At 29.2% G+C, this 18,873-nt stretch overlaps 1 protein-coding gene across 1 annotated transcript in view; it reads left to right on the forward strand.

Annotated features, from left to right (window-relative positions):
• LOC142320999 (uncharacterized) overlaps positions 1–18,873 on the forward strand; it is a 352,855-nt gene that overhangs the window by 193,880 nt on the left and 140,102 nt on the right. The window lies entirely within an intron of this gene.

An 18,873-nucleotide genomic window follows, 5' to 3' on the forward strand; every position in this document is an offset into this window, starting at 1 on the left:
TTTAGAAATTTATAAAACTAAATTTTGACTTACCTAATTTATCATTTTTTTTTTTTTTAATTTATAATTATGTTGTTGATACATATACATACGATCTGATCTGTGCTTTGAATTTAAAAGGTTTTTAAGACTAATTAGAATTATACTCATTATTTTTTGCCATAGTGTTTAATTTACAATCAGTTACACTTTACCGAAACCATAAATAATTTTAATTTTTTAAAAAACCATAAAAAACTAACATTGAAATTCCTCAAAAAACGTATATGTATGCATATATATATATATATATATATCTTATAGAGCATACATAAATATATAATATTCAAAAATAAGCACATACAGAGATGAATACAAAGAACACTGATCACGTTCATAATAAAAAGCAAAGGCAACGCAAAAAAAAAAAAAATAGGCAAACAGTGAAACAAATCAAACAACCAACAAAAGTAAGTGACCAAACGAAATTATAAAAATTGATGATGCACGACAACCTGCTGATTCACCTTAAACTCAGACGTTGTGGATCTAATGCAGTCTCTTTAGACGCCTAACGTCTTCGCTGTTATCTAAAGGCTAATGCGAAGCAGTCACATGTTTCTTCATTCTTGTACCGAATCGCCGTATCTCCCCTCCGGATGGCAATCCCTCATAGTTGCGTATTATTAAAAGCGCCGTGTTTTCAGAAATCCACGGCGCTTCTATTATATTTTTCAACAGTTTGTTCCGAAATCCCTGTACGACTTCGATTTTACTGTCGCTTGTCGTACTCCACAATTGGATTCCGTAGGACAAAATCGGTTTCAGGACCGCTGAATACAGAAATTGCTTGTCTAGCAATCATGTATCTCCCTGAATTTAATGTTTATCTGCGTCCTTTTCTTCCTGACATTACTCCTCTACGACAGACGGCGTTTCAGATGCAGTCGGTAGATATCGCACACTGTTAGCATGCGGGATGAAAAAACGCCATTTAGTTGAACTCGCGAGCGGTTACCCGTCCTCATTACAAACGTAATATGCGTTGACTTAGAAGGATTAACCTTCAATTCTCATCAAGCTAGCAACTCGTTAATTAGATCCAATACAGTTTTTAATTTAGTAGAAGCTACGATAGGGTTAGCATCCTCAGTTAGGATCGCCGTGTCATTCGCAAACGATGCAACTATGATGGGTTCTGGAGTCGGGAGGTCAGCACTGCAGACCGAGTACAAACCCGGCTCCAGAACTGAGCCATGATGAACATCCGACACAGTATCAAAGACTACAAACAAGTCTTGATTGTACTTCACTTGGAAAATCGTCCGTTTAGTTAGCTGTGTAAGATAAAGTAATACGGTTGAGGAATACTCCTTAACATTTTATAGAGCAGGCTACGAGGTTAGTGTTATTCATAGACCTACTTCATCTTCTCTTCTAGGCACTTGCTGGTAACGTTGACAATCCTATGTGTTGAGTGACCGCGTCTGAAGCTTAACTGATGGTCAGGAATAATACAAACTTCTTCCAAATTCGGCCATAGTCTCAGAAGAGGTAGCCTTATCTTCGATAGAAGAGATAATACTAGGTCATTGTCCAGAATGAGGCTACATCCATAAGTTGACTTACCCGGTCTCGGGACCATTTCCATCTGCCACACCTTCCATTACGTCGGGATTCTTGCGGTTCGAAGAATACGATTAATGAGATTTGTTACATACTTGTTGGCTTTGAATGGAAGCATACAAATTTTTTACTAGCTATCAAGTCATACACGGGGGCTTTCTTTGAATTCCTTCAATTAAACCCGTAAACAAATTTTCTAAAAAAAATATTAAAATCCAAAATTAATTCTCTAAATTTTAAGATACACAAAATCGTTTGACCTCGTATCGAAATTAGAATAAAGCTTAAAATGCATATCATGAGAAAAATATAGAAAACACTCTAAAAATATATTGATGTAAGATTAAAGAATTAATATTTACAAAATTTTAATGTTAGGCAACCAAGGATTGATAAAATGAAAAATTAGCATAAAAACCTATTAAAAAAAAAGTTTTATTAATTTTTATTTTAAGGTATTTATACGATGATTTTAGACAATTTTTGTTTTTTACACGAAGTTTTTGCAACAGAAAACTGCTTAAACTCGATTTTTGAATGTAAAAATAATTACTACAGTGTTACGAAAGAGATTATTTTGAAGAATATAAATAAAATGTAAGACTTTGTAAAAGGAAATTAATCATTTTGAAATAAAACCACATATATCGCGATGTTGCTATAATACCTTACACAGAAACCAAACAAAGAAAAAATGAAAAAATACGGAAGCCAATTCTGTAAGTAAAAGTTACCATTTAACTTCCATTTCCTGGGTTGTAACAGAGAAAGCTTTTTTTTCTAAAAAACCTTTTCGCTACACAATCACATATTATGATTTTTTCTCTTAGTACATACTGTATTACTCAGCGGTTAATGCATATACACAAAAAAACACGCACACAATACGGAATATTACTAAAAGAAACATGACTGTAAAAAAACTTAAAAGCAATGAAATATTGTAGAATTATAACTGCAACTAATCGCATCACTTAGATGAGCCGTACTTAAATCTAAGATTGAAAACAAAATTAAATAACATAAACAAGTAAATAATACACTTCACTAACGGCATTACTGTATAAATAATTTTTTTTTATCATATACTTTAAAATATTACAAATATTCTTTTAAAAATTTCGTCGTAATACTATAGATTTCTTATTGATTTAAAATATCACAGATTATGTAATAAACTAGTTAAATATTACATATGAACACACAAAAATAAGTGTAAACAGGTTTATTTGAATAACTCAGAAAATCTTACTTTCGTCTTCACTAAATTATAAAAAGAATATTAAAAATGGCTATCATTTTACTATAGGTGTAGGAAAAAAGGTTTTAATGTAATAATTACACTGATAATATTCATTGTAAATGAATTAAGTATAGAATATATCTTTACATACATACGAATATATATATATATATATATATATATATATATAACAGTGAATATCTAGATATCTGTCGAAGTTAATTTACTCTAAATACGACACATTTTATCAATTAAAAAATGATTGATACGCAATCAAAATCTGTGATAACGAATAAGGAATGATAAAATAAAATAAATATTAAAATTTTAAGGAAATAATATCATCATTGTGTAATAAACAACCAATAGTCGCCAATCATATAGATATCAATTAATCTAGGTGAGATTCATTTATTCCCGTTTTTTATTTTCTATTCCTTATATTTCAATGTATTTATAAAATCAAATGGTTTATATTTTAAACTGATCAAATTCAATAGCAAAACAAAGTATATGTTTAACAATACATTCTATTAGTTAAATGTGAACGGAGATGTGTTTGAGTGTAAAAAAAAAGAATTTATATATCAGTAAACAAGTATCAAGTTATTAATCGAAAATCTTTTCTTTTTAAATAATGAAAATAATTGTCACATAATTTCTCACAACCAGATTTTATAGTTATAGGCCAATTAAGGACACCCAGATAGAATAATTTGAAACTTGATGTTTAAGTAAGCTGACTGATATATTTTGACGATCATATTTTGAACAATTACAGGTTTCAAAACAGCAGAAATTTTCCTGAAATAGTTTTCCCCAGAATTTTATTTTCTTCCAGACAGACCACATTAATTTGAAGACAAATACAAGAGTAGCAACTAGGAAATATTATATTTTATTCTCAGGTTTTTGGTTAAATAGAAAGTTTAAAATTTACAGCATGGTTTTATAAAGAAAAACAAATATTATTTTCAAAATATATTTTATTTGTCTAAAAGTAAAAAGAGTATTGTTTTGAAATGCGATCACTTAGATTAAATAACGAAATAACTAAAATGCTAACCAGTGTGTATTTTTCTTAAACATATTTACTTATTTACTGAAATTAAAAGCGCTAAACCAACATGTAAAAAAATAATAAATAAAAATGCAGTGTAAATAAAGCATGTCAAACCTGGCAAAGTAACTTTTCAATCAATAAATATAGAAAAATCCTTAACAAATCCTCCTTCCTCAAAACGATATCCTTTTCAGCGTAAGCCACCACGGAGAGGGAGATAAGTAAAACATTTTAAAAGTTAAGAGAAGGGTTGTGACACCATTTTAAAGAGCAGTAGAAAAGAATCTGACTACTGCAGTCATAATTAAGATGGCGGCCATTAAATATGTTTAACAGCTACTTTTAAAAGTGGCTTGGTGTACGCCCAAAATAGTGATCTTGTAACGAAAAATAGAAAATTTTGAGTATGAACATTTGCTTAAGTTTTTTCTTTTTTACTGTTGAGCTATTGTTTAAAAGATACGTACACGTTTTTTTGAAATTAGCTGCAAGTATTAAATAAGCGCAATTTTTATTAGGTTTGTCACAATCCTAAGATTTTTACGTCAATATTTTCTTCCAATGTCCTTTAAAATGATATAATACAAGCTTACCCTTTCTATTTCAAGGGTTTGAGTTGCCTCCTAACGGGGGCTCTGGATGATAGTCGTCTCGTACCGAAAAAAATAGATTGTTTCAAGGTAGCACATTTAATAATTTTTTTTTTCTATTTACAGCTGAAAATTTATAAGGGTTCAAATATTTTATGAACATTTTGTAAAATAAGTTAAGGGTTGAAAGTTATTTTTCAGAAGCTAATCGCATGTTTATAAAAGAAATAAGGAATGTAATATAAGATAAATATAATAATATAAAATATAAGAGAAATAAGTATAGTAGTTGAAATTAAATTTCCCCGATATAATAATTTTTAATTAAATAAAACTAATGGAACCAAATTCTTTTAAAAGAACTTCTTTTCACTTCAGAGAAACAAATCTATAACACACAAATATTATAAAAAAATCTAAATATTTTACATACACAATAATTTTTTACAAATGCACGTTACACCAGCGTTAAAAAGAAACCAACCACTATTAATATGCTTTTAAAAAATCACCCTAGTTAGAATGATTTGTACTTATTAATAGGATACTAATTTCTTTTATTTTTTTTATTCTTACAAAATTTAATCGTTAATAAATTACAGTGTAACCTAATATAAAAAAATGGTAGAAAGGCTCCTGGAATAGACGGAATACCTGTAGAATTACTGCGCAGTGCAGGTGAGGAAGCGATTGATAGATTATATAAACTGGTGTGTAATATTTATGAAAAAGGGGAATTTCTGTCAGACTTCAAAAAAAGTGTTATAGTAATGATACCAAAGAAAGCAGGGGCAGATAAATGTGAAGAATACAGAACAATTAGTTTAACTAGTCATGCATCAAAAATCTTAACTAGAATTCTAAACAGAAGAATAGAGAGGAGAGTGGAGGAAGTGTTAGGAGAAGACCAATTTGGTTTCAGGAAAAGTATAGGGACAAGGGAAGCAATTTTAGGCCTCAGATTAATAGTAGAAGGAAGATTAAAGAAAAACAAACCAACATACTTGGCATTTATAGACCTAGAAAAGGCATTCGATAACGTAGACTGGAATAAAATGTTCAGCATTTGAAAAAAATTAGGTTTCAAACACAGAGATAGAAGAACAATTGCTAACATGTACAGGAACCAAACAGCAACAATAGCAATTGAAGAACATAAGAAAGAAGCCGTAATAAGAAAGGGAGTCCGACAAGGGTGTTCCCTGTCACCGTTACTTTTTAATCTTTACATGGAACTAGCAGTTAATGATGTTAAAGAACAATTTAGATTCGGAGTAACAGTACAAGGTGAAAAGATAAAGATGCTACGATTTGCTGATGATATAGTAATTCTAGCCGAGAATAAAAAGGATTTAGAAGAAACAATGAACGGCATAGATGAAGTCCTACGCAAGAACTATCGCATGAAAATAAACAAGAACAAAACAAAAGTAATGAAATGTAGTAGAAATAACAAAGATGGACCACTGAATGTGAAAATAGGAGGAGAAAAGATTATGGAGGTAGAAGAATTTTGTTATTTGGGAAGTAGAATTACTAAAGATGGACGAAGCAGGAGCGATATAAAATGCCGAATAGCACAAGCTAAACGAGCCTTCAGTAAGAAATATAAGTTGTTTACATCAAAAATTACTTTTTAAATGTCAGGAAAAGATTTTGAAAGTGTATGTTTGGAGTGTCGCTTTATATGGAAGTGAAACTTGGACAATCGGAGTATCTGAGAAGAAAAGGTTAGAAGCTTTTGAAATGTGGTGCTATAGGAGAATGTTAAAAATCAGATGGGTGGATAAAGTGACAAATGAGGAGGTATTGCGGCAAATAGATGAAGAAAGAAGCATTTGGAAAAATATAGTTAAAAGAAGAGACAGACTTATAGGCCACATACTAAGGCATCCTGGAATAGTCGCTTTAATTTTGGAAGGACAGGTAGAAGGGAAAAATTGTGTAGGCTGGCCACGTTTGGAATATGTAAAACAAATTGTTAGGGATGTAGGATGTAGAGGGTATACTGAAATGAAACGACTAGCACTAGATAGGGAATCTTGGAGAGCTGCATCAAACCAGTCAAATGACTGAAGACAAAAAAAAAAGTAACCTAATAAATGCAGGGTTCGTGGAGAGGGTTCTTTAGGAGAAGGATCGGGGGCTCAATGATGAGGGACAGTCCTTTGCGGAGCTGCCGTTCGTACGTGCTTGCACGAGTGGGAGGTAGCGATGAGGGACGGGGACTCTCGCAGCCCGACCGAAAAAGACCGAGTCCCGGCGGGGATGCCCCATTTGAGGTGTCCCCGTTAGAGGCTTTGGCATAAAGACCTAGTCCGGGCTCCCGAAATGGGGACCCAGGGACGGCATAGCCGGGCCTGGTGGATCCTACTCTGGGGGTTTGAGACGGGCGTAAAGTGAGATCCAACCGGATCTCACAGAGGTGGAGGTCCGTTAGAGTAAAGGACACTCCCCTGGGCTGTGTAATACTTAACTGCAGGATCCGGCCCGGGAGAGAAGAAGAAAAAGATAAAAACAAAAAACCTAATAAATGCAATGTGCATCTTAAAATTCATCGTAAAACAATTAAAAAATGTTATTCATATTGCAGAAAATTATTTCGTAATTATTTATTTATTTATTATTAATTATTAACCTTAAGCTAATTATTTTTTTTTTTTTTTTTTACCAATCAAAAACAAAAAAGCGATAAAAGCAGCTACAAAATTTTTTTTATCTTTTACTTTTACTGAAACCTAACTTTTGATTAACATTTTGTAATTTTTTTTACCTAAAGTGATGCTTCTTAATAAACTCTAGCTTTTTTAGTGATGGAGGTTGTAATTTAATACTCTGTTTTCTATGAATACTTTTTACTTGTAATATTGAGGAAACCTTAACGCATATAAAATCAAAATTCTCGTTCATTTTTCCAGTATACATTATTTTAAAAATGAAAATTAATAAATAAATATAATTGCTTTGTTTTTTTTTATTATTATTTAATACAATTATTTACTATAACAATTAAAGAAAATTATAAAAAACATTAAATTAATAAGAGAATTTAGAATTGAATATATTACATTATAGCAACGATAAATATATTAATCTATAGGCAATATTTAAAATCACAATACGCATGTGTTTGTACAATACATATACAACGCAATCAGGTTTACAAAATTGCCAATTAAAATACACTTTACATTTCTTACGAATTCTTTTTTATGTTAAATAATACCTAAACAGAAGGCGATTTAGATCTAAATATAAAAATGGTAAACTACTCCTAATAACCATTTTTTATAGCTTCCAGACCACGATCTCAAGTAACGAGGTAATTTTAATTTTGTAGCATTTCAGAATAAAATGATCCTTCCGCACATAAATTGTAATAATGAGAAACATTTCGTTGTACGCATAACAATTACTTTTAATGAAGTAAAGTTTATGTGTACGTAAATAAATAAACTTGGAATCATTTACATTTTTCATTTATTATTATTTTGGCAACGAAATAAATCACATTTAATAAAATAAGTGCTTTAATTTAATCCTTTCAGTAATACTTTTTATTAAGCCTAAAATTTGTTTGAGCTCTGTTTTATTGAGCTTAAAATTTTATTGACTATTAGGACAGTTACTCACTCTACTGAGAGAGACGTACATCTATAATGTTTTAATATGAGCCACTCATATTTTAAAAATAGATTTCCTTCCACTTTATCTTTTATTAAAATCGGAAAATATTCAATATCTATACTCAAAAGGAAAGAAATATGTACTAACAATATGATGTAATCCACCACTTGTTTACCGGTAAAATTTTATTATTCATATGACGTAGATGAAATTTATTTTTATATTATGAACATTTTAATATTATCTTTGTTATTATAGTATAACAATTTTTGGGATTTACAGTTTTTTATTATTCAAACAGATTTATGTCATGTAGCAAAAACTCATCTATTCATTCATTAAAGTTCAGAGTTCAACGTATAAAAAAACAACTAAATGTAATTTTTATTAGGTAGTAAAGTGTTACATGCAAATCATACTGAAATGATCATAACAAAGACATGAGAAATCTAGGTTTAATGAAATAGATAAAATGCTGTTTTATGAATTTTTACCACCTGTTTTTTTTCTTACTCTAATCGTCGGTCGTTTACGAGATATCTATTACACTTTACAGTAAAATAAAAGTAGATAACTCACTTCTCGTAATATTAAATATAAAATTATCGTTGAATAAAGAAAAGACATACTATTACTGGTAAAATTTTAATACCGGTTATTTTTTATGATAATGCTTTTTAATCATCATAATTACATATATAAGGATATAGCCCTAAAGGTAAATTTAGTATTTTTAATTAAAATATCTCAGGTTCGATAATCATCCATTCATTGATGGAGGATTTAAAGAGATTGATAAATACGAAAATCTAAATAATACGAATATATAAACGTTTAGATATTACTTATTTAGGGGAGGTTTAACCTCTAAGTATTAGTGAAATTTTATACCATAATGTAATAAATGAAGTTTTCATTATTAAAAAAAAAAATTATCCATTTTTAATTATGATCCCTTATCAATTAGTTTACCATTCGTACTGAATTTTTCACTTTAACAACTTCAATTATCTGTATTATTATTTTGTGGACTTGTCAACATATATAAATAGAATCGAGTTCTCTTGCCCTTCACAGCAAAATTTAGTAGTTTATAAAAAATATGACTAAGGTGAAATCATACCCAGCACTTAAAATGTAAAAACAAAAACATTTCAACTAATAAACGGTCAATATAAAAAGCAATTTTTTTTCTTATTCTACCTCCAACACAACTTAGAAGACTGAAAGTATCAAGCATTTATTTAATAATTCATGCGGGGCGAGAAGGCAGAGAAGGCAGAGATTACTCTAGGGAGTTGGTGGATCTTATTACCGCTAAAAGAAGGATTAGGAGGAGATGGCAATGTAACAGGAGACCAAAGAATGGAGCCTCTGAGCAGGACTGCTCGCAGTTTAAAGAGACTGCAGCTTAAGTTAATCAAAAATGAATCGTTGAGAGGTTACGTTGAAAATTTTTCCCTCTTAGCAGAGATTCCTTATGGAAGGTCAAAAAGAAGTTTAAACAACCTCCAATCCCTCATTTCCCCTTATAAGAAATGTCAAATGGATGGGCTTATAGCAGCAGCCAAAAGCCTGACCTGTTTTCTACACACTTGAGCAGGTCTTCTAGTCGTATGAGATAAGGGGAGCTGATGAGGAAGAAGTTACAATTTCTTGAATAGCTCGATTTTCTTTTACCTCCCTATAAGACACTGTAAGATCTGTAGAAATACCACAAGAATTCAGGAGAAAAAAAATTTAAAAAAGGCTTCCGGATTTGATTCAGTTACTCAAAGGATGTTATTTATGCTGTCATACTGTAAATAACTCATATTTTTAAAGCAATCTTTCGAACAACGTATTTCCCGTTAGAGTGGAAAGTAGACACGTAACAATAGTCTTTAAACTAGATAAATCTGTGCAGGATGTACATTCTTACATACCTTTCTTTCTTTTTCTGATTCATCATAGTTGCATCATTTGCAGGTGACATGGGAACTTTGTTGGTTGACGATGACACAACTCTAGCCTGAGTAGACAGCAAGTTTAATCCGGTAAAGTCCAATGGTGTGACGTTTGCGATGAGGAGAGAAGACTATCCGCAAGTCCAACTGAATAATATCGATATTCCACATACCATCAATGCACGGTGCCTAGGTTTGCACCCGGATCGTAGTATGACATGGATAGTTTACACAAGAAAAAAAAGAAAGAAAACTAAACATTAAATTTAAGCGGTTATGCTGGTACTGGTTGCCGGGCAGTTGTCTTTATCAAACAAAGTATTGTTGCATAAGGTATTCTCGAAACGGATATGAATCTACGGCACTCAAATATGGGATGGAACATGTAACAGCAATGTCGAGGTTTGTTCCAGAACAAAATACTTAGGAACTTAAGGACCGCCGTGATTCATAAGGAATAATGAGATCCATGAGTATCTGCGGATCTCGTACGTTAGTGAGAAGATTCAACGACTAAGCTCGAAATACATATCTAACCTAAGCATATATGTGAACCATCTTGCTGTAAATCTGTTAGACAGTAGCGAGGATGTTTGGTGACTGAAAAGGCTCCATATGTTTTACATGGGTGATGCAACCTAATGGCTAAGATGATGAGTCTCTCAACTAGGATACTATCATGTTAACTAAGATGATTGTGTTTAATTCAGTAATCATCTCATTTCTCTATTGTTTTACAGAACTTTTTTAAAATAAAACATTACCGTAAAAAACGTTATTCAATAATTAATAAAAGAAATACAAATACGAATAAACCACATTTTAAATGTTTATTCGTTTTTTTTTTGTTGAAAATTTAATATCCTGTGTGATATAACTGCAATAATTTGAATATATAAAGCGTATTTGTAGTATCTTATCAGAAAATTTGACAACTTCACACTTCTTGTAAAATGATATTGAAAGTTTTATGTTATATGTTTCAAAAATTTACGATCATCAGTTTTTAGAAACGATTCCCTATTATTTTGTCAAAAGACGCAGCTAACTAAACACGAGAACTTAGATCATTAAAAGTTGTTGCAACCAGATAAATCCAATTTTTTAAATGTAAAAAGTAATAAAAAAATATAATTGTAAATTTAAATCAATAATGTACAGTAAATTTAGTTTTCTATTTTTTTTTTCTAAAAGATGTATTTTTAAAAAGAGAGTATTTCATCAGTCTGACTGATAAAAATTATGTAGCCATTCCCTGTAGCAATAATTCTCAGATGTTTATGTTTCAACACATCAACAATTTTGCACACATTCGTTTTGTAAATACAGAGTTATGAGTGAAAAGTTAGATCTTGCTGTATAATTTCAACACGTAACCAAGTAAACATATATTTTTAGTATATTACTATTATTATGAATCATATATTTACATTATTATGTAAATATACACTATAAAAAAATAATTAAACAAAAAACTCTGTGGAAAGAAATTAAAAAAAAAAATCTTGAAAACTCACTGCAAGGTTTGCTAATGAACCCTGGTTAGACCTATTAATCGGCGGCAGAATTGTCCTTAGGCATAATTCTTGTAATACAACCATACAGTTACTAAGACATGAGACAAAAAATAACCGATGAAGGATTTATTTCTGCAACAAAGATAAACCAATTGTAGAAATATATCGGGTATTACGTAATTATCAGGGAGGTTACAAATCCTAATATAAAGTTTTGTAGACCTTTTGTTAAAAAAAGTAGTAATTGGCAATTTTATTCTTTTTTTTAATAAAAATTGTTTGACTCAGAATGTGAAAAATTCTTTTGGTCTAGAAACCTAATCATTACTTGTATTATGAAGTTGTTTGAAGATGAACTGTTAAGTTGTTAGCCGATTTATTCAGTGATTAAAATTATCAACATGTTTAATTTAAATATTTGAATTTCAAATAGCTCAACTGCAAACATAGCAACACCACCCCCTTACTCGCTTTTTGTTATACAGAGTATACGTTGAATATTTTAGTGGTCACAAAGAGAGAATATCCTCTTTGTTGGGAATCATTGTTACAGACTAAACATGATAAATAAAATATTTTGCTTAAAATGATCTCAAATAATAACAATACCGACTGATTTCTATTTTTGAATTGGTCTGTCTTTAGATAATTAATTTTAAATTTTATTTTACTACTACATCTAAAAACTTTGTATGTAAATGACTCCAAATACATAGTTTTTTATAGTAAATTCTTGTATTTTATTTTCCTGCATTAAAGCTTTATTTATGTTACTTTTTTAGATATTTTGAATCAATAAGACCTTCTTTGCTGTATTATTTATTAAAGGCGATTCTTGAGTATATTCATTCTTTTGCGTTTGGCCAGTATTACGTAAACTATCATTTTCAACTAATTCAATATATCAGGGCCTCGGGTTGGAGTCTGTGAATTCCGACAACAATAGGACCTTTAAAAATTTGTAATTAACTAACTTAACCAGGTGCCACTTTTGGTTATTTTCTTCAGTATTATTATTATTATTGAACGAAGTTTAGCCCATTCAGATAATCGGACTAAATTTATACTTAAATAATAATCAACATTTCGTTATTTTAATTATTAAAATTACTAATAAGAAACAAAAAAAAACCCTGAAAACCTGTGTACCACTAAACAAAAGCACTTTAAATTGTTATGTTTCCATAGATCAAGTCTGAAAATAATGTTATTTTTCCGAAAACCTTTTTTTTGAAATTTATTCTAATCTTTTAATTGCATTGAGTTGTTTATAAAAAAAATTCATCTTTTTGTATCGAAGGGAATTCTTTCTTCCTATTCTTTCTATGAAGATAATTATAGCACAATAATATTAGTAGTAATAATATTTTACTTTTTATTTAGTAATATTTTATTTTTTTATTTATTATTTTACTAAGATTACTAAATAAATAAATAGTGTTCTTGTTTCATTGATTTTAAACAGAATTAAATACTTAATATATCATAAATTTGAAAAAATAAAAATAAAAATAATGAAACACTAACTGCTCAATGAACATTATATAAAATATACGAGTTCATAAAATTAAAATGGAATTATAGAGACTTTAAACCCCAACGGAATGGTATTTCTTTTAAAGATAGGCAGAAAAGTCTTATAGAGAAGCAATAAATTGAAACGAAGGTTGGCGAGTTTGGTAAAGAAATAGTACAAGTTGTAATGTAGGATGAGAGAAAAACAGACAACTTGAAGTCTGAATTACGACTATTAGGATTCGATGCTGAGAGCTTAGTTTGGCATCCTTGAATGTCAGGTCACGAACCACCTTTGAAACTGAAAGAAAATTATTGTTGTTTTAAAACAAGGGTGAATTTTAGAACTGAATGAATAATGATTTTAGGACGTAAATGGTAATGAAAAGTATTGTAATTAATATATAAGAAATTTTTAATTTACAAGCAATAAAGAAAAAAAAAAACATTTGTATAAAACACTTGAGGAGAATTAAAATAGATTAGACGTATTTTATTTACTAGATAACTATATTTAAAACTGTTAAAATTTCAAAGTTCGATTGTTTAATTTTTAATTTTAAGTAGTAATTTTCTTTACATTCAAATTTAACTTACTTTAATTTAATTTTTTTAGATTTTAATTGGGATAGTTGGTTAACTACTATCCCAATTAAAACTTTACTGTCAACTTCAACTGGCTAAATAACAGAATAGGGTCCATGAAATTTAAAAGATTATAATTTTTTAAATATTATTGTTACATTTTTACAAGATGATTATTTTTTTATTATAATGACACGGCAGCTTTACAATCTGTTCAGTAAGATAATTGAACAAGTAAATAAGATCTATATTTGAACTAACATTAAGTAGTCACAAATCCAAATTGGGCGTGGAGGCCCAAGACGCTGATTGAACCAATTTGGTCAACTCGTGTACTGCATTGTCCACATCGGCCGTTACTTCAAAGGCACGTCCAACCGTATATTTTCCTCCAAAAATTCTTGAAAACGTCGTTTGTTGGTAAATATATTAAACAAAGTGGGAGACATAGCAGTCAGTGCAACGGTAATAAATGTAAATACAACCGGTATATGATCCAACGACAAGTCAAAATGTGGTTCAAAATAGTTCCTAGAATTACCCTTTAAAATGAAAAAATTCCGGAGATCGGGAATTTTATTAGATTCGTAGGCCAGTAGGTTGGTCGCCCTCTTGACAAACACTCTAAATTATTGTCAGCCATTGACCGGAAAGGTTGTCTGCCTTTTAGTGATGTCAGTCGTGAACCCCATTGTAAGTCCCCACTAACAGATGAATTTTAGACCCAAAGATCTAAAGAAAGTCGTAAACTAATCCGCCTGTACAGCATGTCGTGATGTGTAATAAACGGAGTAGACAGAAAAGGTCAGAAAACTTTGATCTTCCACCGTGGACAACCACGGCAGTGGCCTGTAAAAAGTATTGTTTGTGTTCAAGAGATACATAGTGAGAAAACGTGCTTCTAATAATAACAGCGGTACCGCCGTGAGCATTCCCTGATGGGTGGCTGGTGCAATACATTGGATAGCCATGAAACTTGCCAAAATGTTTATCAGCGAAACGTGCTTCAGACACAAGCATTACGTCGATCTTATATTTGAAAAGTCTCCAAATCTAGCTAACGGATTGTTCTTATCAGACAACCCGTTAGCATTCCAGATTCCTAGTCTGAAAAAGTTATTCATTTTCTTTTAAGACGATTCAGGAATAGTCCGAACATACTGTTCATCATAATCTCCATCATTCCCTCAAATCGTTGAAACATACGGTCTGCGATATGCTCGAGCATTTAAAGATAAAATTACATTTATTTTAATTTTATAATTTTAGCTGGGCTCAGTGGTGCGAGTGGTAGCGTCTCGGCCTTTCATCCGGAGATCCGGATTCGATTCCCTGTCAGGCATGGTATTTTCACACACTACAAATCATTCATCTCATCATCTGAAGCCATACCTAACGGTGGTCTCGGAGGTTAAAAAAAAAATAATAATTTAATGATATTTCATTCATGATTTTTAAGAATCAGTAATAAAGAACTCTTAGAAAATTTGTAAATGTTAATAAATGTTTTTCTGCAATGATACTCTCAAAAACCACATCTTGTCAACGTATATTAATAATAATTATTATTTTCATATTATTGTAAATATCATTATTTTCCTTATTATTTTACATTCAATATCCGTCATTATAATTTTAATTTCTAATTATAATAGGAAATTACAAAAGGAAACTGTATCACCTAATTCTGTCTCAAAGTAAAATATGGACTGCTGTAATCAAATAATAAGCTTTCCTTACATGTTTTGTAAAACCTTTTTACTTATAATTATTTTCCTACCTGATTTCAACTATTTTACTTTAAATTTTACATTAGTAATATAAGTTACAAACTAATAAAATCAAAATGAAAATTTTCATCTAATATAAAATTAAAACTCATTGATTTTCTTTATGTACTGTCTATTAAAAACGTTCAAATATATTCTAACGAACAATATTTTTTTTTCAACAAGTAATATGTTTATTAATTTTAATAAAATCTATAACCTTTTCATCATTGAAATAATAACGTTTTTTTATGTTATTCATAACATAAAAGTAAAACAATTTTAATTTTAAAACAATTTTAAAAAAAAAAGATAAAAACTGATTCGAACACTTCAAGTTTAATAAATTTTATTTTTCAACTAATATTACGTATAAGACCTAAGCTTTTATTAAGTTGGTGTCTGAAAGAGCATCAAGTCGTAAAAATCCTATCAAACTCCTTCATCCCAACCTCACATAAAAATGGCCATAAATAAAATTTTACAGAAAATAAATTAAACTTTACAGAAAATAAATAATAAAAATATTGTGGTTAATGAAGCAAAAATCTTTTATTAAAAAAATAAGACTTATTTCTTCACCTGATTCAAAGATATAATATTTCTAAAAAAAAAAAAAAACTTATAAAAAATATTATGTTGATTTAATATTATTACCGAATATAAGAGCATTCATAGGAGAATTAATAGGAAGCGTTCACCCAATACTTTATTAAATGTGTTTGAAGAAGTGGAAAATTTAAAAAGTTCATGCCATTAGATCGAAAATAAATTAATAAACTTGATAAAAAGGAAAAGAGTTACTACCCTGCTGAACTTATTACAGATTAATCAACATAGACCTTTGTTTTAATATTACACCTGAAACAAAACAATTTTTTTTTTAACTTCATTTATGACTTTATTAAAAAATATATTATAGAAATTTATGTGTTAGTTGTAAAATAATTGCTTTTGGAAGTAAATACACTATTATGGTAAATATAATAGCCTGCTATAGTTTATTTTAGCTCAGACGTAGATGTGAACTTAAATATTATTTTATACGATATAGAAAAGTCATCATTCTTTGTATCTACGGATGGCAGTTGAAGATAAACATTAAAAAAAAAATTAAATACAGTTTAGTCACTCTGAATTTTATCTTGTACAGTCAACCGATCATTATCTTAATATGTACATCATATCAAATTAAGCTAAGATGTCGGGGCTTAAAATTTTGATTCGGAGTTTGGATTTTAAATTGAACAGATTACAAGTCAAATTTTAAAAGGATCAATCGCTTTATCTTTTTAAAATATCAATTCTTTATTAACATTAACTACAAAAAATCTATTATAACAAGGCTGTAAAACGGTTCCATACGTATTTCTTATTTTACAAATTTACTCAAATAAATTTCAAAAAATATGAATTTACTTGTAGTTTTACTTTCAAATTCAGCTTTTTTGTTTTATAAAAATATATGTCATAATCTAAATACAATTACTACAAGTGTAAACAAATCGTTCAGATAATAAAAAAAATATAAAACTTTATAGATATATTGAATTTTTTCACTGCACAAATTTTTATTAAATAATACCATTTTTCTCCTTGATTATAAAAAGAAAATTATTAAAAAGCTGGCCAATTATTGCATGACTTTCTCGGCTTCGCCGGTTGAATTTCATGAGGATAATGAAAAAACATTGCTTTTTACTTTTATTATGGAATATACTATAGGTCCCAAAGCTACTTTAATGTTAACAACCCTCTAAGTGATGAAGAAAAATACAAAAAAAAATTTAATAATAAAAACTAGAAGAGATAGAGCAAAAAAAAAAAAATATATATATATATTAAAGGAGGGGATTAAATTTTAAGAAAAATCGTTCTAAAAATGTTTATATATAAGCTAAGTTTAATAAAATTCCTTAAAGTTTTCTCTAAATTTGACATCTTATTTAATCTAAAGGCTAAAATTAGAAAAAAAAAAAAATAGTCAAAAAACTTTTCAGCATTTTTGATTCGGGGTCTAAATTTTTTTAAATTGTCAACATTTCTTTAGAGCTCTATTTTTTTTTCAGTCATTTGATTAGTTTTATGCAGCTCTTCAAGATTCCCTATCTAGTGCCAGTCGTTTCATTTCGGTATACCCCCTATATTCTACATCCCTAACAATTCGTTTTACTTATTCCAAACGTTGTCTGCCTGAATAATTTATCCCATCCACCTGTCCCTCCAATATCAAAGCGACTATTCTAGGATGCCTTAAGATAAGGCCTATAAATCTGTCTCTTCTTTTAGTTATATTTTTCCAAATGCTTCATCGATTTGCCGCAACACCTCATTATTTGTCACTACAGCTTTATATATGAGGTATAAACTTCCAAACATTTTTTTTGAAAATATTTAAACCAGGAAGATAGGGTAGAAGATCAAAAAACATTCATTTCAATTTTAAGAGGTGAGGTAGATTTAAAAAAAAATGAAAATGTTTTTGTATATATATATATATATATATATATATATATATATTGTAGGTTTTCTCTAAAATGAATCGGAAGAAAATTTACATTGTTTTTTCGTGATATTCCTCCACCTTCTTAAATAATTTAAAAAAATTAATATACTCAATGCCCTATATATAAATATTCGAACACAGTTTGAAAAAAAAATTTTGAAAAAATGTTTGTTCATTACTTTGACATAAAACCAAAAACAGTTCGACACACATACGTACGCATATACATATATATTTTCTTAATTTACCTAATCATGCTGAACCCTAAAAAATAAATATTTGCTAACAACCCTGTACCCCATTTTTGACATGATCACCATACTTTCCTCTTTAATCTAGCTGTATGTATGCGCCGAAAAAGTAAATATATATTAGTGAAATTTCTAAAGTACTTTTAAAAGGGGTTCTCTGAGTATAAGCAACTCTAGTTCGCTTAAAATAACCTTTGTTTTCTTTTTATTATTTATAAGGTACATTCATTACACCGTATCGAATATTTATGTATTTAAAAAATAATCAGTGTAAACCAAGTGAATTTAGGTTAATTTTTATAATAATATGTCTAAAATATACTCAATATTATTTTTATAGTTATTATTTTCACAATCGATTAAAGTGCTACGTACTTTGGTAAGTAAAACCATACTTAATCTGAAGTTTAAAATACATATATTGTAACTGATTTTCACTCTTTCCCCCGAATAAAATCATGTTAATAATAAATTAATGTTGCTTTAATTTAATGTTTGTTTTTATTTTTAATAACTAGATCGTAACTGGACCATAGATGTTTTAATTACGAAACGTTTTGATGTTATCTCCTGAAATATATGTCTTTACAAACAACTCTTAACTGAAATTACGAATTTTAAAAAAGTATGCTATAAATTTCTCACATTTAGTAACA

Source organism: Lycorma delicatula, chromosome 3, assembly GCF_047948215.1.
Source record: "Lycorma delicatula isolate Av1 chromosome 3, ASM4794821v1, whole genome shotgun sequence".
Classification (NCBI taxonomy): domain Eukaryota; kingdom Metazoa; phylum Arthropoda; class Insecta; order Hemiptera; family Fulgoridae; genus Lycorma; species Lycorma delicatula.